The sequence below is a fragment of the Coenobita brevimanus genome, unplaced genomic scaffold (assembly GCF_032717465.1).
Source record: "Coenobita brevimanus isolate Jiangsu-jjx unplaced genomic scaffold, ASM3271746v2 jjx.HiC_scaffold_2151, whole genome shotgun sequence".
NCBI classification, from domain to species: Eukaryota; Metazoa; Arthropoda; class Malacostraca; order Decapoda; family Coenobitidae; genus Coenobita; species Coenobita brevimanus.
The window spans coordinates 3,397-26,992 of record NW_027643052.1 but is presented as its reverse complement, the minus strand read 5'-3'; the positions used below and the strand labels follow the sequence as shown (position 1 = coordinate 26,992).

The 23,596-nt window shown below is 41.0% G+C and overlaps 2 pseudogenes; both read left to right on the top strand.

Moving 5' to 3' along the window:
• The first annotated feature begins 247 nt into the window (after nucleotides 1-247).
• LOC145389797 (low-density lipoprotein receptor-related protein 2-like) lies at nucleotides 248-6,148 on the top strand (annotated as a pseudogene).
• A 14-nt stretch (nucleotides 6,149-6,162) lies between these two features.
• LOC145389796 (low-density lipoprotein receptor-related protein 2-like) lies at nucleotides 6,163-22,600 on the top strand (annotated as a pseudogene).
• The last annotated feature ends 996 nt before the right edge of the window (nucleotides 22,601-23,596 follow it).

The window sequence follows — 23,596 nt, the reverse complement described above, 5'->3', positions numbered from 1 at the left end:
CCCGGGAACCAAATCTCCACTTTCCCTGTGCCTTGCTGTGGCAAGGAGCTGTCTACCACAATGGAGCATCAATCCTATGCATAGGATGGCCCTGCAGAGGCAGTTGCCTGCCTTGGTTGATGGATCTGCTCAAACAGGGGCTGAACAACAAAAACACAGTACATTACATATATTTAAAGTTTGTTAATTAGTTAGCAAAAACTTTTCAAATGCATTCACTGCTAAATTTATCTGATCATCTTTCCAGTTATAAACTCAAATCCTTGCATGGTTGGCAATGGTGGATGTGCACATATCTGTATACCAAAGAGAAGCAAGCAACGAGCCTGCCGTTGTACTACTGGCTACAAGGCAGATGGGGAGAAGGCCTGCAAACCTTATGATAAGTTTGCTATCGTGTCCCAGCTGGAAATAATGCGAGGGTATAGCCTGGATGGAGCAGGAGAGGCCATGACGCCTGTAGCTGGCTCTGGTGAGGTCCTAAGTACAGTCTAACTCTTAGATGATTCATATAATTGACTGATGAATTTTTATAACTTAACATACTTGATGTGTTGCATATATTTTTCTTCATTGTTTTCAGTATGGTACCTTTAGAGATATATATTACTATTATGAGTGTTGAATTTTTAATCTCTGTGAATACTGACATTTGTGTTGTGTGTGAATAATAGCTTCCCAAAGATTAAATGAAATCACAGAAAAGAAACTGCAATGTTGTACTAGTATAATTTCATGCATTAATGATTGACATCATCACTGTTACAGGCCATAACATCCTGCATGTGGATTACCACTACTCCAAGAAGTATATTTACTGGATTGAGTTCAACCAAGGTGGCTTTAATGGTATCTATCGTTCAAGACCCAATGGCTCTGACCGTGAGGGAGTTGTAACTGAGGGAATTGGTTCCTAATGGTATTCGTGGCATTGCCATTGACTGGATAGCAAATAACATGTACTTCACAAATGTGTTTCCCCATGAGACTTTTGTGGAAGTCTCATGGTTGGATGGGACTAACAGAATGGTGCTCAAGAGTTTGACCAAGGATTCACCAAGGGAGCTTGCAGTTAATCCAATCAAAAGGTATCAGTATTTTATAAAGAGTGGATATAGTACACAGAGGCTGGACTTACCATCTTTGTGAAAGCTATAACCCCTTTGCAAATTTAATATCATAGAGAAGAGTGGTAAAGCTATACTTGTCCAGTAATTGCTTTGTATGTAGTCGATTTTCACTGTTAAAACTCTGTTTCTTGCTACTGTTATAGGTAAGATGCAATTACTACAGTACAATCCCAGTTAACCGGGTGGCTTGGGGAATTTACCTTCCCGGTTACAGATTTTTCCCGTATTTCTGATTTTCAAGTCAAATCTATACAAAGGCTATCACAGCAGTAAATACAGTTCAGGTACTCACCAGTCACATTAGGGGTTACACTAAGAGATTCCGCCTGAAAAACTGCCTTGTAAACACACACCATGGTCATAACGCACGTGTGCAATGTCTAGCAATTTGCAGTACTGCAAATTACACCAGTCCATTGTTTACCGAATTACTGTATTCATTATATGTACTGTACTCATAAAAATTGAAAAATGAAATAAAGAAATAAAAGCTTGAACATTTATTAGTGAACTGATGATGTGTTAAGACTGCACTGTAGAATTATCACAACACCTGTGCCCCCACGTGAGTTTGTTTACGTTTCCGACTGTTCTTCTTCTTCCCTACCTGACCTCCATCACTCCACCCCCTCACCCGCCACTCAGCTGTTTTGCAGAAAATAAAATAAATGATGTACGTATGAAATGCAGGCATATTGTTTATTTATTTTTCTTCCAACAAAGTAAACTTTCATTCCTATTAACATTTATATTCAGCCATTAGTGTTTTATAATGTTCGCCTTTTTCAAGTCTGTTGCATATGTCCAGCTTCTGTTTCAAGGTAAGCACAATACGCTTATGTTTAGTTTGCACTTTAGGCATTTTGGAGTGTACAAATTACCGTCTATCAGAGGAACACAATAGAAAGAGACCTTGTTTACTGTCTGGTGGCAAAACGCAGACTGGTGATTTTTGGAGGGTGTGGAGGATGACTGAATTCAAGTAGGGGAAAGAGGGGGAGAGGAAGGGTGGTTAAGAGGATTTGCTAGGGATTTACATCAGCCGGAAACGCCTTCACCTCGCTTTGTCTGACTTCCCCCAGCCTCGCGTGACACAATCAAACGGCGGTTTGGCGGTCCATTCAAATTGGCGCACAGTTATAACTTACTGACATTTTTACCAGCCCTTGAATTTTCCCGTTGTTCTGAGTATTCCGTTTGTCTGGATACCGGATTGCTGGGATTGTACTGTATGTTGTTTGCCTGTGATGCAGATCCCCCAGAACTGAAGGCTTGAATGATGAGTGAATTGATATGAGGCCTATTTCACAGAGTACTCTATTTATAATTCTCATCCTGTAATTGCATTTCTGGATCCTGCCCATCCCATTTCATAGTGGGAAGTAGGATTCGGATGATGATGATGAATTATTTATAGCGGTCTACCTCAGTACATTATGACATATATATATATGTACAGTATATATATATATATATATATATATATATATATATATATTGGGGGTGTGACCCAGTGTGTCCTGACTTTTTTCATACAACTGGTACTGTAAATTGGAAGAAACTGGCAAGTCAGATTCATAGACAGCAACTGATCTATAATTTGCAATCTTTTCTAATTTACTGAGGTCTTAATAGCAAGAAAGAACATCAAAGGGTAACATATAAAAAAGATTTACTGCATTTTACTGTTTTATCAACTTCCCCTAGATACCTGTACTGGCTTGACTACGGACAGTTCCCTATGATTGGCTACTCTTACCTTAATGGCAGCAATTGGAAGCCTATAGTGACCTCCAGAATCAGCAACCCACGTGATCTAACCATTGATATGTTTACGCATGATGTATATTGGGTTGACTCTGCACTGGATGCTATCAGTAAGGTAAGTACCGTACCCAGTGGCTGTTGTCTTTCCTCTCTCGCTTGAAAGTATGTACCCTACTTAGCATTCTACTCATATTCAAATATTGTTTATCAATCTGTATATGGATGGGGTATAAAAAAGATACAAGGTAGGGCAGTGGATGTTGGGGTGGCCCTAATGACAGAGGGCAGTGTGTGGAAACTTCCTGTACTGTTGTTTGCAGATGACTCTGTGCTAAGTGAAGACAAAGGGGAGCTGCAAGGCTTGGTGAATGAGTTTCGGAGAATGTGTAAGAAACAGAATCTAAAGTTGAACGTAGGGAAGAGTAAAGTTATGGTCTTTGAGTGAGGTGAAGTCAGTGAATGTACAGTGAGGTTCGATGAGGAGGAAATGGAAAATATGAGCACATTTAAGTACTTGGGTAGTGTGATGAGTAAGGATGGAAGTTTAGAAGGTGAAATGCTTGAAAGGTTGCAACAAGGAAGAAAGGTTGCTGGTTCTTTGAAGGCAGTGATAAGAAACAGGGAAGTGAGCATGAAAGTGAAAAAGTTACTGCATGACAGTATTGTGATACCAACTTTAATGTATGGAAGTGAAGCTTGGAGCTTGTTGGAGGGACACAGGTCAAGAGTGAGAGCAGTGGAAAAGAGTTATTTCAGAGGAGAATGTGGATTCACATGGAGAGACTGATAAATGAGGAAGTGAAGGGGCGTTGTAGTGTGGACGTGGATGTGATAAGAAGCATTAGGAGAAACACATTGAGGTGTTCTGGCCATGTGGAAAGGATGGAGAGCGAGCAACTGACAAAGGAGAGTAAATGTGAGTGAGATGGAGGGGGCAGAGGGAGGGCGAGTCCAAGGTTGAGATGGAGGGATGGAGTGGAGAGAGCGGGGTGTGAGCTGGGAGCAGGGCAGTGAAATGGCGGGGGACAGGGGGACATAGAGGCGATTTGTCTGTGGCCAGCTCTTACGGGATTAAGTCATCTGGCAGTAGATAGATATAGTTTATCTTGTTATCATCATTTGCTTTTATGAGCATACAAGACTTAAGTGTAATAACCCAAATGAAACATGACAAGTTAACCAAGTCAGAAGGGAGAATTAGATCATGACCCTGTAGGATTTCAGTCCACTACATGGCCAATGAACCAAGAAGAGTACTCCACTTGACTCCCAGATTAATTGGACATGTATATTGCTCATGGCAAGAGATAGCATGAGTTCTTCACTACCGTATCATCACACACTTCTCATGCTTAATAACCATCTGACATTTTTTCCTGATTGTCTTCTGGCCAACAAAATATCTCCTGTATTCATCGATTCCCAATAGGTATTCATGCTGATATACCATCCATCCATCCATCCATCATCCAATCCTACATTGCACCAAGAGGAGCGTAGGAGCCCCGGGCTAGGCAGTTGGTCTCGACATTTACGATGAGAGTGACCAGCCTCACTCATCCCTGGGTGGCATTACATGAGCAGTCAACCCCAACCACCCCTTGGATATAAACCTTCACCGGCTCAATCCGACTGGAGCTCAGTAATTACCCACTAAACCACCAGGTGCCAAAATTTGGTTATATGGTTACCACCCATTATAGTAAATGGTTTCCTGGTGTACAGGAAACCATTTGGCTTGTCATTCAGTGTAGAGTCACCCACAGGCAGAAGGAAAAGGAAAGAATGAAGGAAGGAAAGACAGAAGAGGGAGTGTAAAGTCACCCGTAGGCAGAAGGACAAGGAAAGAATGAAGGATAGAAAGACAGAAGAGGATGGAAGGAAAGAATGATGGAAGAGAGGAAAGGGCAGACACCCGAGAGCAGCAATACCATCCACTCACTTGATGTATTGCTGCTCATGGGTGTCTGCCCTTTCCTCTCTTCCATCCTTCTTTCCTTCCATCCTCTTCTGTCTTTCTAGCCTTCATTCTTTCCTTGTCTTTCTGCCTACGAGTGACTTTACAGTCTCTCTTCTGTCTTTTCTTTCCTTCATTCTTTCCTTTTCCTTCTACCTGTGGATGACTCTACACTGAGTGACAAGTCAAATGGTTTCCTGTACACCCAGGAAACCATTTACTATGCTGGAGGGTAACCATATAACCAAATTTTTGGCACCTGGTGGTTTAGTGGGTAATTATTGCGCTCCAGTCGGATTGAGCCAGTGGGGATTTATATCCAAGGAGTGGCCGGGTTTGATTGCTCATGGAATGCCACTCAGGGATGAGTGAGGCTGGTTACTCTCATCTTAAATGTCGAGACTGCTAGCCGAGACTCCTACACTCCTCTTGGGGAAATGTAGGATTGGATGATGGATGGATGGATGTGTATATCAGCATGAATACCTGTTGGGAATCGATAATTACAGTAGATATTTTGTTGGCCAGAAGACAATCAGGAAAAATGTCAGATGGTTATTAAGCATGAAGTTGTATGTGATGATATGGTAGTGAAGAACTCATGCTATCTCTTGCCACGAGCTGTTCCTGTACAGAAAAATTTACCATACTGTCTTATCATTAGTATTGATTATGGTTCACCAGTAGCTACTGGTAGTTCGTTTCATTATTTTTAAATGTGTGTGCTCTCTGCTTGAATATTGCTCACCCTTGTGGAATGGATGTGGAGAGGTTTCTTTAAAACAACTAGACAAAATTCAGAACAAAGCTGTTGGAATTATTAATAACCCTGCTATTATAAATAAACTACCTCCCCTACAAGTAAGAAGGAATGTGGCCTCCCTTGTCTTATTTTACAGACATTTTTATGGCAAATGCTCAGACAAAGTTGCGTCCACTGTGCCACCTCTCCACGCCTTCCCTCATGCTACACAGGCAACTGGTAATGCTCGTGACTGGAATGTCACACATCCATATTGCAGAACTTCTGCCTATCAGAATTCTTTTGTTCCCTGAACTGCATCTCTCTGTAACTCGCTTCCCCAGAGTTGTTTCCCCCAAAACTTCAACCTACAGCTGTTTAAGTCCAACTTTTACAGATATTTTATGAATGGAGGATGCCAGTAATCTGGTGTATGGATTATTTTTTTATTCGTTTGTTTTTCCTTCCTCTGTTCTGTTATTTAAAAAAGTATCTATATATATTCTGGAATGTTATTTATGCTTATGACTAATTTCAGGTCAGCTTCAATAGGTGGGAACAGGCAATTCATCCGCCGAAATCTTCCAAACCCCATGGGCCTGGCTCTGTACAACAACCATGTGTACTGGATTGACCGCAACCTTGCCACAATATTCCGTGCCTCCAAGTATCCAGGCAACACCACGCAGCCAGAGCGTTTTAAGTCAAACATGGCCAGCTTGAGGGACATTGCCATCTTTGATGTCAGCAATCAGCCTTCAAAGGTTAGTGTGAGTATGTGGAATGTTTCTGTGTTTTTTACCTTGATTTTCAGTCTTTAAATTACCAGTTTTATACAAGAGTTTTCTAACTTGTTCATTTTTTAAGCTTTTCTTTAACATGCATGCATATGTGAGCATCAGTCATCTGATGACAGCTCTCCATTCTTCTTGATCTCTGACGGTATCCTCTAATCCTGAGGTCATATTGTAGGACCTCGTTACCAGAACATCTTAGGTCTCCCTCTTGGTGCTTTCTTCTCTATATTCATACTCCAACATCTTGTCACCTTATTCATGCATTTACTGTGCAGTCACAACACAGTGCTTCTGCAGCTACTTGATACAGCATGCATGTTTCAGTGGGTATATAATTGTTGTTTAACTTTTTAGTTTATTACCAGTACTCTTGAAGTTTCAATATTATAACGTAAAGCTAGGAGTGACAGTTATAAAATCTCATGCAGTGCCATATTTTTAATTGTTTTACCCTTCATCACTAGTTATAAATTCATCAGAAACAATCTGACAAGTGATATGATTGCATTAAGAAGGTAATCACTATACAATACAGGTATTGTTATTTATTTGCAGGGTGACACTCCATGCACAAGACTAGGTAATGGTGGTTGTGCACAATTGTGCTTCTCCTTCCCTGCTGACCAGCCCAACATTGCCAGATTCACATGTGCATGTGCCTCAGGAGTTCTAGCCGAGGACAAGCGAACCTGTGAGGATTCTAAAGAATTTCTTGTTTTCACAACAAGAACAGAAATTCGCAGCTTGTCACTTACGCCAAAGAGGCAACACCATACCTTTTGAAACAGTTGGTGAATTGACAAATGTTGTTGGGATTGACTTTGATTATACCAATAAGCAACTGGTTTATACTCAGATTAGACCTGACACCAAAATTGCTAAACTACCTAGCTCCTCCCCATCCAAAGATGACATATCTGTCATTCTTGATCAACGCATCAATCCTGAAGGCATTGCATATGACTGGACATCAAAGAAAATATATTGGACAGATTCTGCAAACAACAGTATTTATGCAATGAATTCCTGATGGGTCCCACATAGTAATGATTGTTCAAGTGGAACGCCCACGTGCCATTGTACTGGATCCATGCAGAGGGTACGTTTTAGCCATTTACTGATGTAACTGATGAAACTGCTTTGTTAACATAATTTGCACTTACATTCTTCCAAACTTTCCTTGTTACTGCCATTAGTGCTGAACTGAAGTTTTCGTTTGCCATAGTTTATATATTTATCACGAAGGAGAGTACGATTACTACTTGTGTAGGTTTACAGCAAAAGTATGGGATGAATATAAGAAATTATAAATGTGTGTTATTGAAATGTATATGATGCAGTTATACAGTGGAATCTCCTAAATCTTGCATTTCTTAATAGCAGATTCATAATATGCGGCAACATCATGCAGGTTCCCAACATCATGGAATCTACACAAAATTCGCGGATGCAGTCACCAAAAGTGTTGCTTTTACGATGCCTCGTGTAATACGTGCCACAATTTCCTCGAGTCCATGCGTCTACTTGGGCATAAATTAATAGTAGTCATACGTGGTTATTACCAAACCGGTCATATTCAAGCATAGCACTTACTGTAAGCCAATCACAGCACTTCCCTTCCACACGAAGCATGAAGGTTCTTAGTGTTCACTTGTGACCAGTCTGATGTAGGTTTAGGGGTAAGGGAGGCAACTTTTCAGAGATGACAGACCCATAAGTAATTTCCCCCATAAGATCAGTTATTTCTAAATCGCGGAATTCTCAAATCAAGGCGTGCGCTCCAGTACCATAAAACCACGGTTTAGAAGGTTCCACTGCTGGTGTTTAGGCTGCTTACAAAAGGTAAAATATGAAATATATATGCAGGTATAAAGTAAGAATGCTCATAAAACTGAGTGTGCAAGTGCTTTTTGTATGATGCTGGATATGGGAAATAGTTGCTAGGTAGCAAAAACTTTACTGTATGAGAAGTGACATTAAAGGAAAAAATATGGCCTGCTGAAAAGAAGATTGCATGATATGGTGATGTGAGAAAGGATGCAAATGAAGCAAAAGATAAATTATCATCATTAGGATTAGCTGATGATTAGTTTTTGCTTTCTTGGCATCCATGAGTTGCTTTCTCGAATCACCATACCATATATTCTTTTCAGCCATGGATGGTGATCAAGCAGAGACTAATCATCATGATTATGATTACCAGTAGTTGATGTTGATACAGTGTTTTGTTTCTGCAGCATCCTTAGGTTGCATTCTAATATCACCATATCATATATTCTTTTCAGCCACCCACACCTTTTCTTTCAACTTTGCTTACATACACAGTAAATAAACTAAATGGAAGAAATACGGGAGTTGTGTAAGGCAGAATATTTTCCTGTTTTAATCTGATACTGTATTCCCCGGCAAGCTGTGTATCACATTACTTTTGCTGTGGCAGTGCCACAGCTTTATATGGTCAAGAAATTAATGAGGTGTGGCAGAGTGGAATGAGAGATTACAAATGTGTCTGCTTGAGGTGTATGTGCCAAATTCATGTTTGAGAAGGTGAAAGTGATGGTGATTGTCGCATATGCAACGTGTGAGGACAGGAGTGAGAGAAAGAAAGACAGGTTTTGGGATGAGCTGGATAAAGTAGTGGGAGAAATGCCCAGGAGCTATAAAGTGATTGTAATGGGCGACATGAACTGAAGAGTAGACACTGGTCCTGGAGGACAACATAATGGAGTTGTAATGGAGTATCAGGAGAAAATGATAATGGGAAGCTTAACTTGAAGGATATGTGTCTGGAAAGAAGGTCATGCATTTGTAACTCGTATTTCAAACACAAACATGCACACAAATAAACATGGTACAGTATAGAGGGAACAGGGATCGTGTTGAAAGGAGACTGATTAATTACGTGCTCGTAGAGAAATTGATGCTGGGAATGGTTGCTGATACAAGGGCTGTGAGAGGACGATGTGGAGGTCTGTCAGATCATATGATTGTGTAATGCAAGATCAAGCTGAGAGGAGTGAGGTGGACCAGGAAAGAGAGGAGCAGTCAGGGAGAAAGACTGAAAGTCGAGAAGCTGAGGATCAAAGAAATGGCAGGTGAATACGGGTCCAAAGCAGGGGAGGAGTTAGAATCAGTGAATTGGAATGAAATGGATATGGACAGCCTGTGGAATGCATATAAAGACTGCTTAGTTAGGAATGCTAAAGTGGTGTGTGGTGTGGCAAGAGTAACAACAAAGAAGATAGATGCAGCATGTTGGTATGAGGAGGTTAAGGGAGCAGTGGAGGAAGGGAGGAAGAAGTGGCTAGAGTGGTTACAGGACAGGGGTTCAGTTGAAAAAAAAAAATGAATATATTGAGAGCAAGAAGCGTGGTGGTGTGGATGTGGATGTGATAGGAAGCGTTATGAGGAACACACTGAGGTGGTTTGGCCATGTGGAGAGGATGGAGGGTGAAAGACTGACGAAGAGAGTGTATGTGAGTGAGGTGGAGGGGGGAAGAGGGAGGGGGAGGCCGAGGATGAGATGGCGGGAGGGGGTGGAGAGGTATATGAGAGAGGAGGGTGTGAGTTGGGAGCAGGGCAGTGAAATGGCGGGGGACAGGGCGACGTGGAGGCGTTTTGTTTGTGGCCACCCCAAACGGGATTGAGGCATCTGGCAACAGATAGACAGATAGAAGAAGCACATAAAGAGACTAGCAAAGAGGAAAAAGAAGGAGATAATTGACGATCTAGGAAGAAAAATGAATGCAAACTACTCTGAAAATAAGAAGTTATTCTGGAAAGAGGTGCAGAAATGTAGAAGTGAAAGTGGAAAGAAATGTGAAGGTGTGAAGGATGCAGGTGGTAGACTATTAACCCATGGTGATTAAGTAAGGACCAGATGGAAAGAATATTTTGAGAGTCTGATAAAGGGGATAGAGAGAGCAGAGTCACTGTAAACTTGACTGGTGTTGGGGGTGTGAAGAGAAGGAATGCAGTGCCAGGAGACATGACATTTGCACAGGTGAAGAGCACTGTGAAGTGGCTGAAAAATGGGAAAGCAGCTGGGGTTAAAGAGGTGTATGCAGAGATGATTAAGTGTAGTGGACAGAGCGGAATGAAGTGCTTGTTGGAGATACGTAAACAGGCATGGATGAGTGAAACTGTGCCAGCAGTGTGGAAAAAGGCTGTGATTGTACCTCTGTACAAAAATAAAGGTGGGCGAAGTGAGTGCAAGAATTATCGTTGCAGAAGTTTATTAAGTGTGGTAGGGAAAGTATATGGAAGAATTATTATAAAGAAAGTAAGAGAGATATCAGAAGTCCTAGTGAGTGATGAACGGAGTGGCTTTAGGAGTGGCAGAAGATGTGCGGATCGAATATTGGCAGTGACATAGAGAGTGGAGAAGGCTTGTGAGAAGGACTATAAGGTGTTTATGGCATTCATGGATTTGAAAAAAATCATACAACAAAGTAGACAGAGAAGGATTGTGGGAGGTTTTGCACATGTACGGTGTAGATGATAAGCTGCTAGGTGCCATTAATAGCTTTTATGATGGTAGAGAAGCATGTGTAAGAGTTAATGGGCATCTAAGTGAATGGTTCCACGATCATTGTGGGCATGCAACAAGGTTGTGTGATGTCCCCATGGTTGTTCAATATATACTGTATATGGATGGGGTGATGAAAGAAGTAAAAACACAAGTAATGGAGAGAGGCATGGCATTGGTAATGAATGGTGATGGATGGAATATCTCAAATTTGTTGTATGCTGGTGATGCAGTACTGCTTGCAAATACTGGACAAGAACTCGGTAGACTAGTGCAGAGTTTTGCTGATTTCTGTGAGTGTTGCGCCTTGAGAGTAAATATAGAAGAGTAAAGTGATGGTTATTGAGAGAGAAGGTGACTCCCAGTGCAATGTTACAGTGAATGGAGAGAGACTGGAATTGGTGAGAGTTCAAATACTGGGGTAGAACTGTTGAAGAGGAAAATGTGCAAAAGATGTGGAAAGTAGAGTGAAACAAGGAAGGAATGTAGTTGGTTGCAATGAAGGCCTTGATAAGAAACAGAGGCTTGAGTGTTGCAGCTGCACGAGGCTTGCATGAAGGAGTGTTAGTGCCAACTTTAACATATGGATGTGAGACTATGGTGTGGCATGAAAATGAAAAGTCAAGAGTGAAAGCAGTGGAAATGGGACTGCTGAGGAATGTATGTGGAGTACAGAGAGTGGATAGGATACAAAATAGTATGATTCGTGAAAGATGTGGAGCGAGGAAGTCTGTGGACACCAGAATTGAAAAGAGTGTACTGAGAAGGTATGGTCATGTGGAAAGAATGGATAACAATAGAGTGGTGAGAAAGGTGTATCTGAGCAAATCTGAAGGAGGGAGGAGGCAAGGTAGGCCAAGAAGAAGGTGGAGAGATATGGTGGATGAGTGTGTGAGGAAGAGGGGTTTGGAAGTTGGTGAAGCTAGGGGACTAACAAGAGATTGAGCTGGCTGGATGAATATTTTGAGGAGAAGCACATGATCAGGGATTTGGCACCCTTTTTTAACTTGACAGCATCCAGATTGACTCTGTTGGATGTGTGTATGTGAAGCTACACAACATGGTGAACATTTTTGGCGTGTCAGATAGAACATTGATTCTGGGGGTTTGAATGGTGAGTGAATGGAAACATGGCCCATTGGACTGGGCAAATTTGGACTGTCTGGACATTGCTACTCCTCACCCTGCCCTAGGGTGGGAAAGGAGGTCCGAATGATGATGATGATGATGAAGAAATTAACACAGTGAGAGTTCTTGTTTGACCTGAAAATAAGTACTTAACAGTAGAGAGAATAATGTAAAATATGTATTGTCATGGAAAAGAAGTGGTAAGTGGAGATAAACACCTTCATTGCAAACAGTGGTTCCTGAACGGAATAGAATAATTATGTTGTATTAAAAATGAAATACTGTTCTGTAAACAGACAAGATTAATGGCTAAAGGAATGACTGAATGAATGTATTGCTAATTTTACTGAGCTCTGCTGAAAGCTGCTGCAACTTAATTTTTTTTTTCCCACCTACATTGCTGAAGGTGAAAGAGAACTCCAGTGACCATGGTTTGTTAATTTATATATTTGGAAGCTTGTTTGTGTGTGTTTATGCTTGAACATCTAAAAAAATTACAGGACAAAAATAGATTTACAGTGGGCTTACCTACTGCGCGAGCTCAGAGTCCGCATATCGCATTGTGCTCGAGTGACCAAAATTAATAACCAAAAACCTTGAATGCGTGAGCCAACCTCACAAAACACAAGGTTGAGGCAAGGAATGGCTCAAAAACACCATTTTCCATTAGTACGCAACCCCCCCCCCACACACAACACATCCATCATCACGTGTCGTGATGTTGATGCGCAGAAATTCCCGGGCATTCTACTGCACAGCCGTCTCCCAACCCACCACAGGTTACCTGACTGTTGAGGCATTTTGGCATCATTTCACAATGAAGGATGCGGTTGATTTTCTCCTACAAGCATGGCACCAATAACACCTGCAATGGTGAACCGTGCGTGGCGACTGCTCGTGCCTCACTTATGCACGAACCACAAGACGGCCATTCAACCACTGGCCGAGGCTGAGGCAGTAACACTGACAGCAGCACAAGCTCTACCACGTTTCGAGGATGTTACGTTGGTGGACATACGGGAAGTGCACGCTGCTACTAGGAACAGCCTCCCGAGGAAGTCTTGCAACAGATGGACGAGGCTGACACAGAGCCCAGCGCCAGGCAGAGTCAAGTTGAGCAGCCTAGTGTGATGCAGGGCAGGATGGAGCTGTGTATGTCAAGAATAAGCAAGATCCTTGCTGCCGTGGATAAGCTCAAAGAAGAGGTGAAGGAACAGGAAGTCAGCAACCAAAGAACGGAGGAGGTTCTTGTTGGTATTGACAAAGTTTTCTGTTTCTACACAGACAGGCACAGGCAAGAAATAAACAGGAGAAGACAGATGCTTATTACAAGTTACACACAGCGGGCTCAAGTTAGTGAAAACCAGCTACATCGTCTGATCCTGTTCCTGTTGAGGATGAAGAGGATGCAATGTCAGATGTGTCAGCGTTGGACTTTGAGAGGTTTCTGGCCGAACTGAGTGAGTTAGAGGCTCCTGGGGAAGGTGTTCAGGAGGAGTCTGTGGAGGGAAGTGTTGGTGCGGCGGAAGGTGCGGCGGAGAGTGCGGGGCTGTAAGTGTTGCCTTGTCTCAGAACCCCTGTTATTTAAGTCCATCAGGCCTGTTGTCTACTGTTGTTAAGGTGACTGCTCATATTTTTGTTATTGTAGATATATCTGTAGTACAATGTCTGAAAAATTTGACCTTTATTATGTCTCTCAGGACCATAAAATGTCAAGGTATGAGGGGTACCACCCATATGTTATCTTTCCCATAAGATTACGTATTCTCAGTGAGTGATTTCACACTGCGCGAGGACCAGGACTACCCAATCTCTCGCACACTGTGTGAGCCCACTTTATTTAGAATGCCCTCAAGATGCCAGCAACCTGGTGGGATACATATTTTGGTTCATTCTAGTGACCTTGACCTTCCACCAGTGACTTGTATTTGAGTTCAACTTGGTTATGGTCAATAACTACCATAGCAACGTATAAAACATGAGGTTACTCAGCCAAGACTTTTCAAAAGTTACAGCCTGAGTAGATGGACTGTACAATGTGCAGACAGATGTATACAGAGCTATCACTTACTCACTATGCCAGTGAGATAAAGGATAAATGAGGAAGAACTCCCTGTGTAGGAAAAAATTATAGGATGTTGATAGTGATAATGCTTACTTGATGATGATGATGATGATGATATTACCTTCGCAGGCATATGTACTATACTGACTGGGGGAGATTTGGTACAGCTGGTAAAATCTACCGCACCACGATGGCAGGTTCATTCAAGGAAATTATAATTGACGATCTCTCACAGCCCAGTGGTCTGGCTATTGATTATGAAGATGAGATGCTTTACTGGACCGATGCTGTGAAGGAAAAGATTGAAAGGTCTTATCTTAATGGAACCAACAGAGAGGTTAGTATGAGCTGACTGATTAATATTACATTTTTTCAAGTTATGGCTGTCTGGTGTACTGATAAAAATTTTAAGCCTTGACTTAATTCAGATGTATCTGCCATATTGATGGTGTGTGAGAATGCATACTTGTTATTTTATATAAATAACCTTAGGAGAGGCTGAATTCATTTAATCTTATTTTTTGTCATTTTGCTACTAGCAGATGAATTTTCTTCTTCTTATTTTTTCTTTCTGCTAATTAATTGAATTCCCTCATTATTCATTTTTGCTTCAGATGTATTGGTAAGCAAAGGTAGAGTCACATTTTTTTTTCTTTTTATTCCCATGTTCTGTCATTTGATATCTGTCACTTTCTCCAACCTAGGTGTTGATTTCTGCAACAATCTACCCTTTCGCCATCACTGTCCATGGACACTACATTTATTGGACAGACCTTCAGCTGCGTGGGGTGTTCCGAGCAGACAAGTACACAGGAGGCAACATGGTGGAGATGGTGAAGCGATTAGAAGAATCTCCAAGAGACATTCATGTATTTTCTGCAGATCGTCAGAAATGTGAGACCAACCTGTGTGAAATAAATAATGGAGGATGTGCCCAGTCATGTCATCCCAGTACTGATAATAAGGTAGGGTAATATATAAGGAGTCTTCATTATATATTTGGTGTTTGTTCCAAAATACCATAACTTATTCCTTCTAGCTGATACCCCAGGGTGAGAGAAACTGGAACATTTGCTTTATTGGTAGCAATGGAACTCTTAAGAAGCATTTTTTCTGTAACCTACTTTGGACTTAGCTCATTACAAAAAGAGAGTGGTGAAAAAGGAAACATTTACCAAAGACTTACTGCATGTGTTGAAAATTAAATATTATAATGAGACCGGACCAAAAGGTTACTTATCCTGATGATGTACATTTTTCATTAATTTAAGAATCAGTATGAAACTTTTTGATACATACCACATTTTCCATGTACTGTATATTTGCACTGTGTCTGAATGACTCCACATTTTTACTGTAATCCAGTTGAAGATGTATCCCTCTATATTACTGTTTGGGAAATCCATCCATCCATCCATCATCCAATCCTACATTGCCCCATGAGGAGCGTAGGAGCCCGGGGCTAGGCAGTTGGTCCCGACATTTAAGTTGAGAGTGACCAGCCTCGCTCATCCCTGAGTGGCATTACATGAGCAATCAACCCCAACCACCCCTTGGATATAAACCTTCACCGGCTCAATCCGATTGGAGCGCAATAATTACCCATTAAACCACCAGGCACCAAAATTTGGTTATATGGTTACCACCCAGCATAGTAAATGGTTTCCTGGTGCACAGGAAACCATTTGGCTTGTCACTTAGTGTAGAGTCACCCACAGGATGAAGGGAGTGGAAAGAATGAATGCAAATGATAATATACTTTCTTGTAGCTAATTTCATTTTTGTAATAAAGTACTGAGCAGTCCAAACAATAAAAATGTATCTTGTAGCTAATATCATTTTGTAATAAAGTACTGTGCAGTCCCAACAGTAAAATATGTATGTATTCATTTTAGGTGGAGTGCAAGTGTAATGCAACTCTAAAACTGGTGAATGAAAACAAGATGTGCGTACCGCAGAATTATTCCTGCAATGCGAACAAGTTTTACTGTGCAAATGGGAAATGTATCTCTCGGTTGTGGGCATGTGATGGTTCAGACGATTGTGGGGACAACTCTGATGAGGACACAAACTATTGTAGTAAGTATCCATTATGTAAATGCAGTGTGTTATATTCTAATGAGACTAGTATTATACTGTATTTTTGAAGACATATAGTATCATATAAAAGTGTACTGATATTTACTATAATCTGCTTGGATGAAACTGAACATCACTGATGGCGACATCATTTTTCTGAAATACATTTCATTATGAAAGAACAGCAAGCAGCTCCAAGAGAGTGTGATGTTTCATGTTCATCTCTTATTTGACCGTCTATTCCAGAATGCCACTTTGTATGGTTTATCTTATACAGGGAAGTGATACTGTAAACTTGTGTCATATCTGTGAGAAATATACTTTAGATACAACTCATTTTATTAACCATGTTGCATACTTTGTCATATACCAGTGTCAACAGAATCTTTCTCCGAATGATATTTTGCTCAGTTGTTGTACAGTGTACACTGCATCAAAATGATATTTTGATAATATGCTAGGGCACTGTAGATACAGCCTAAGTGTTCTCTTATAGCATGGTTAAACTACCGCACCAGAGTAAAGTGTGATTATTGAGTGGGGACAGAAAACTCGTATAATGTTTACATCTTCATCATCATCATCTAATCCTGTGTTGTGCTATGAGAAGCACAGGAGCCCGGGGCAAGACAAGTTGGTCCTGACATTAAAGATAAGAGTGACCAGCTTCACTCATCTGTGAGTGGCATTACGTGAGTTATAAACCCCAACCACCCCTTGGATAGAAACCTGCACAGGCTCAATCCGACTGGAGCGCCTTAATTGCCCACTCATATGTAAATGCAATAAAGAACCTTACCAGGTAGTCACTTAAGTAGGCTTAGAGACACTGAAAAAGATATTTTAATTTTCTCCAACTATATCAAATAGTTGGATTTAAACACTAATTTCTTAAATGGCATCCTAATAATATACCAGTATATATATTTTTTGATGAGTAGCTTCTGTACAGTACATTTCTGCAATACTGTTCATTTTAAAAAGAAATACCGGTACTAGACCAGTTGGAGTAATAATTTTTTTTGAAGGTTAGACATCCTGGTGCCATTTCACTAAGTTAACCAAGAACAGAGTGGTATGTAATACTGTATTCCAAATACAGTACAGTAGTAGTTACAAAATATGGCTGAGGATGAGTAATTTTTTTATTTTGATAGGAAAACACCAGTAGAGTTTGCTTAATTTGGAGTCTTATACTGTCACTATATGCATGGTTTCTATAGTTTGATCAAGTATTGCTTATTATTCAAGCCCATATATTTCTCAAAAACAGCATACCACAGTTATAGCCCTAGCGGATTCCATTGCTACTGTTTAATCTGTCTCATAACTCTCCAAAACAGCATACCACACCTGCAGTCCTAGTGAATTCCGTTGCAAGAATGGGCGTTGCATTTTTTCCACGTGGAAGTGTGACCACGAGGATGACTGTGGTGATGGTTCGGATGAGGAAGGTTGTGAATATCCTCCGTGTGCTGATGGAGAGTTTACTTGTGCAAACCATCGTTGTATTCCTATGTCTCAGGTGACATAAATTACGACTTTGTTCTTGATGTAGTTACACTATATTGAGTTTAAGTTTAACTCTTATGGGGCATCATCGACAGTACTGTACTTAATTTTAGTTAACACCAGATGACTACTATTTATGCAACTGAGAGTGAGTCACAAGGAACCTGAGTATGCTAATGCTATTTCCATTCACCTTTTTATGGTGTTTTCAACTCAAGTTTTGTACTCTGGCTAACACCAGACAGTTTAATGCATCTGAGGTAGAGATGCAGAAACATGAGTGTTAACTATAGTTGAGTCAATACTGTCAGAAGCTGTAAATGAAAAGAAAGCACATTTACATACTTTTAGTTATGCTTCACTACCATCATAAAAGCATTCAGTTTTCCATCCAGGCCCTACATATGTAAAACTTTCCAATATCCTTCCCTGTTTATCTTTTCATATGGTTTTCAAGATCAAAAAAATGCCATAAATATTACAGTATATTGAAATGTCAGATAATGTAAAGTATCCAGCAAATGCGCAGCACCAGTTAAGTTTTGTATAGCCTGTTAATGCTAAGTACTCAAAAACTTTGTATTATCTTCCAGTTATGCAATGGCGTAAATGACTGCAAAGACAAGTACACATCAGATGAGACAAGTGAGCGCTGTCCAAAGGTGACATGCCCCCCAAATCACCTGAAGTGTGAGAACACCACAATCTGTGTGGAACCTTTCTGGCTATGTGATGGAGATAATGACTGTGGTGACAACTCAGATGAAGATTTGCTACATTGCTCTGGCCGCTCCTGTCCACCCAACAGCTTCAGGTGAACAGAGAAGTTATGTTTGTTGCCTCAGGTTAATGTTTGCGGCAACTTACTATCTTTTCCATAATTATTTTTTTTAGATGGTGGATGGGGGTGCCCATCATCCACTCACTCAGTGTAGGGATGCCTTATGGTCTGTACACTGAATGACAAGCCAGATGGCTACCTGTACACAGGAAACCATATACTGTACTATGCTGGGTGATAACCATATAACCAGGGTTTTCGGATGGGTTAAGTGTCCCTCAGATTCCCCTATCTAAAATCACTTAATCATGGCTGTTTTTTCAGAGAGCCTCAGAGGGCCCAATACCTGCCGAGGACCCCAACCAAATGGGCAGACTCACATGACCATGTGGAATGTGAGGTGTGAATGAGGAAAGAGAGAGGGTGGAAGTGGTGAATGTGTTCAAGAGTGCGAGATATGCTATGATGGCATTGTGTGAAACAAAGATGAAAGGGTTTGAAGTGGAGGAGTGGGAGGATGTTTTATGTGTAAGATCGGACATGAATGGGTGAGGAAGATGCAAGGAAGGAGTTGCCTTGTTGATGAGTGTGGCAGAATGGAATGAGAGATTACAAATGTGTCAGCTCAGAGTGTATGTATGTCAAGTTCAAGTTTGAGAAGGTGAAAGTGGCGGTGATTGTAGCATATGCACCGTGTAAGGACAAGAGTGAGAGACAGACAGACAGGTTTTGGGATGAGCTGGATGAAGCAGTGGGAGAAATGCCTAGGAGCTATAAGTGATCGTAATGGGCAAAATGAATGGAAGAGTAGGCACTGGTCCTGAGGATAACAAAATGGGTTGTAGTGGAGTACCAGGAGAAAAAGATAATGGGAAGCGACTGAAGGATATATGTCAGGAAAGGAGGTCGTGCATTTGTAACTCGTATTTCATGCACACAAATAAACATGGTATAGAGGGAACAGGGATCGTGTTGAAAGAAGCCTGATTGATTACATACTCAGAGAGGTCGATGATGGGAATGGTTTCTGATACAAGGGCTGTGAGAGGACAATGTGGAGGTCTGTCAGATCATATGATTGTGTAATGCAAGATCAAGCTGAGAGGAGTGAGGTGGACCAGGAGAGAGAGGGGCAGTCAGGGAGAAAGACTGAAAGTCGAGAAGCTGAGGATCAAAGAAATGGCAAATTAATACAGAACCAAAGTAGGGGAGGAGTTAGAATCAGTGAACTGGAATGAAATGGATCTGGACACTTGGGGAATGCATATAAGGATTGCTTAATTAGGAATGCTAAAGTGGTGTGTGGTGTGGCAAGAGTAACAACAAAGAAGAAAGGTACAGCATGGTGGTATGAAGAGGTAAAGAAAGCATTGGAAGAAGAGAGGAAGAAGTGGGTAGAGTGGTTACAGGACAGGGGTTCAATTGATATAAGAACCGAATATACTGAGAGCAAGAAGCACTCAAAAAGACTAGTGAAGAGGAAAAAGAAGGAGGTAAATGATGATCTAGGAAGAAAAATGAATGAAAACTACTCTGAAAATAGGAAGTTATTCTGGAAAGAGGTGCGGAAATGTAGAACTGAACAATGAAAGAAATGTAAAGATGTGAAGGATGTAAGTGGTAGATTATTAACCCATGGGGATGAAGTAAGGACCAGATGGAAAGAATATTTTGAAAGCCTGATGAATGGGAATAGAGAGAGCAGAGCCACTGTAAACAGGAATGGTTTGGGGGTGTGAAGAGAAGGATGCAGTGCCAGGAAACATGACACTCCCACAGGTGAAGAGTGCTGTGAAGCAGCTGAAAAATGGGAAAGCACCTGGGGTTGATGAGGTGTATGCAGAGATAATTAAGTGCACTGGAAAAAGTGGAATGAAGTGCTTGTTGGAGATATGTAAGAAGGCATGGATGAGTGAAACTGTGCCAGCAGTGTGGAAAAAGGCTGTGATTGTACCCCTGAACAAAAATAATGGTGAGCGAAGTAAGTGCAAGGAATATCATGGCATAAGCTTACTGAGTGTGGTTGGGAAGGTATATGGAAGAAATATTATAGAGAAAGTATGAGAGATATCAGAAGTCCTAGTGAGTGATGAACAGGGCGACTTTAAGAGTGGCAGAAGATATGTGGATCGAATATTTGCAGTGACACAGATAGTGGAGAAGGCTTGTGAGAAGGACTATAAGGTGTTTATGGCATTCATGGATTTGAAAAAAGCCTACGACAAAGTAGACAGAGAAGGATTGTGGGAGGTTTTGCGCATGTACGGTGTAGATGATAAGCTGCTAGGTGCCATTAATCGCTTTTATGATGGTAAAGAAGCATGTGTAAGGGTTAATGGGCATCTAAGTGAATGGTTCACGATCAGTGTGGGCATGCAACAAGGTTGTGTGATGTCCCCATGGTTGTTCAATATATATATGGATGCGGTGATGAGAGAAGTAAAAACACGATTAATGGAGAGGGGCATGGCGTTGGTAATGAACGGTGATGGATGGAATATCTCATATTTGTTGTATGCTGATGATGCAGTACTGCTTGCAAATACCGGACAGGAACCAGTGCAGAGTGTTGGTGATGTCTGTGAGTGTCATGCCTTGATAGTAAATGTAGAAAAGAGTAAAGTGATGGTTATTGAGAGAGAACGTGACACCCAATGCGATGTTACAGTGAATGGAGAGAGACTGGAATTAGTGAGAGAGTTCAAATACTTGGGTACATTGAGAGAAAAGAGAGGAAAATGTGCAAAAGAAGTTGAAAGTAGAGTGGCACAAGGAAGAAAAATAGCTGGTGCAATGAAGGCCTTGATAAGAAACAGAGGCTTGAGTGTTGCAGCTGCACAAAGCGTACATGAAGGAGTGTTAGTGCCAACTTTAACATATGGATGTGAGACTATGATGTGGCATGAAAATGAAAAGTCAAGAGTGAGAGCAGTGGATATGGGACTGCTGAGGAATGTATATGGAGTACAGAGAGTGGATTGGATACAAAATGATGTGATTCATGAAAGATGTGGAGTGAGGAAGTTTGTGGACACCAGAATCAAAGAGAGTGTACTGAGATGGTATGGTCATATGGAGAGAATGGATAACAATAGAGTGGTGAAAAAGGTATATCTGAGCGAAAATGAAGGAGGGAGAAGGCGAGGTAGGCCAAGGAGGAGTTGGAGGGATATGGTGGATGAGTGTGTGTGGAAGAGAGGTTTGGAAGTCGGTGAGGCCTGGGGACTGACAAGAGATCGAGCTGGCTGGATGAATATTTTGAGGAGAAGCACATGATTAGGGATTTGGCACCCCTTTTTAACTTGACAGCGTCTGGATTGACTCTATTGGATACGTTTATGTGACGCTACAGAACGTGGTGAATGTTTTTGGTGTATCAGATAAAGCCAGGATTCCGGGGGCTTGAATGATGAGTGAATGGAAGCATGGCCCATTGGAGTGGGCAAATTTGGGCTGTCTGGAGATTATTACTCCTCATCCTGCCCTAGGGTGGGAAAGGAGGTCCAGATGATGATGATGATGATGATGATGATTTTTTTTTTTTTTTTTTTTTTTTTAATAGATAACTTACCAGAAATTGTTAGCATTAAATCAACTCCCTGTACACTAAATTTATGTTATAAGTCACCATATTTTATATACTTTTCTAAATCATGTATGCAGTCAATTGCTGGATAAGGCCCTCTTAAAGTTCCAGTCTTACTTCTAAAGCTGATTTGCCAGTTCCCTCCAGTTTAAAGTACTAGGTGTATGAATAAAGTATTGATATTTTAAAATAAAACTTGACCTAATGAGGGCTGCCAGCATGAAGAGTATTTGTAAATTGTTCGTTTATGAAACCAATATGTACTGCACTGTATGAAGCACCTCCATACATTTCCTTCTATAGATGCCCAAACCACCGTTGCATCCCTGGAACATGGCACTGTGATGGTGATGACGACTGTGGTGATGGTGCCGATGAACCAGGAGAATACTGTGAACAGGAGGGACAGCACATGTTTTGGGGACCTTTTCACCTGTGACAATGGAAATTGTGTTCCAAAGATTTACATATGTGATGGAGATAATGACTGCATTGATGGATCTGACGAGGATGATAGACATAAGTGCAGTAAGTGTTCATTTATGTTTTGTGTGAAAAAGGAAACATAAATAGATCTGTATGCCTATAAGTGAAGTTTTACAATAAACTGTTGTATAAGGTGTATCTGCTCACATAAAGCTGATTTTTTATATGGGATACTCCACTCATGTGCAACCAACCCTTATCAAGTGCAGCTCTGCTACAGCACAAGGCCCACAGTTCTGTGATGTTAACAATGTTGAATATATTAAATCAGATATACAGTAAAGCTCCATTTACCAAATTTCATCTTTGACAGACTTTTTGAGCTAACCAAACAATCTTAGATCCAATACCAATTAAGGGTTGCCATATATGACAAATGCAGAGAACTAGCTGTCCGATATTGTCATTTTAGCTCTACCTGTCATTGCATAAACACTTCTACTCCCATATACTTTGTTAATTTTAATGTCTTCTTGTAATGTGCTTTATTACTGATATAACAATGTGGCCATATAGTTTACAGACAGGATCCGGTATATGATTATGATGTGTTGCAGAAAACATAACTGTAAACTGAAAGATTGTAAACCGGGACAGTTATAATGTGGGTTCACTGGGGATACATCAGGTGACCAACCAGCATTGCTCACATGTAACTTTAACATCCATCCATCATCCAATTCTACATTGCCCCAAGAGGAACATAGGAGCCCGGGGCTAGGTAGTTGGTCTCGACATTTAAGATGAGAGTGACCAGTCTCACTCATCCCTGAGTGGCATTACATGAGCAGTCAACCCCAACCATCCCTTGGATATAAACCTTCACCGGCTCAGTCTGACTGGAGAGCAATAATTACCCACTAAACCACCAGGTGCCAAAATTTGGTTATATGGTTACCTCCGAGCGTAGTAAATGGTTTCCTGGTGTACAGGAAACCATTTGGCTTGTTACTCAGTGGAACCTGCCCCAAATCCAAAACTAACCAAACTGAAGTCCATAACCACTTTAAACTAATGTCTAAAGCCACCTAATGATCT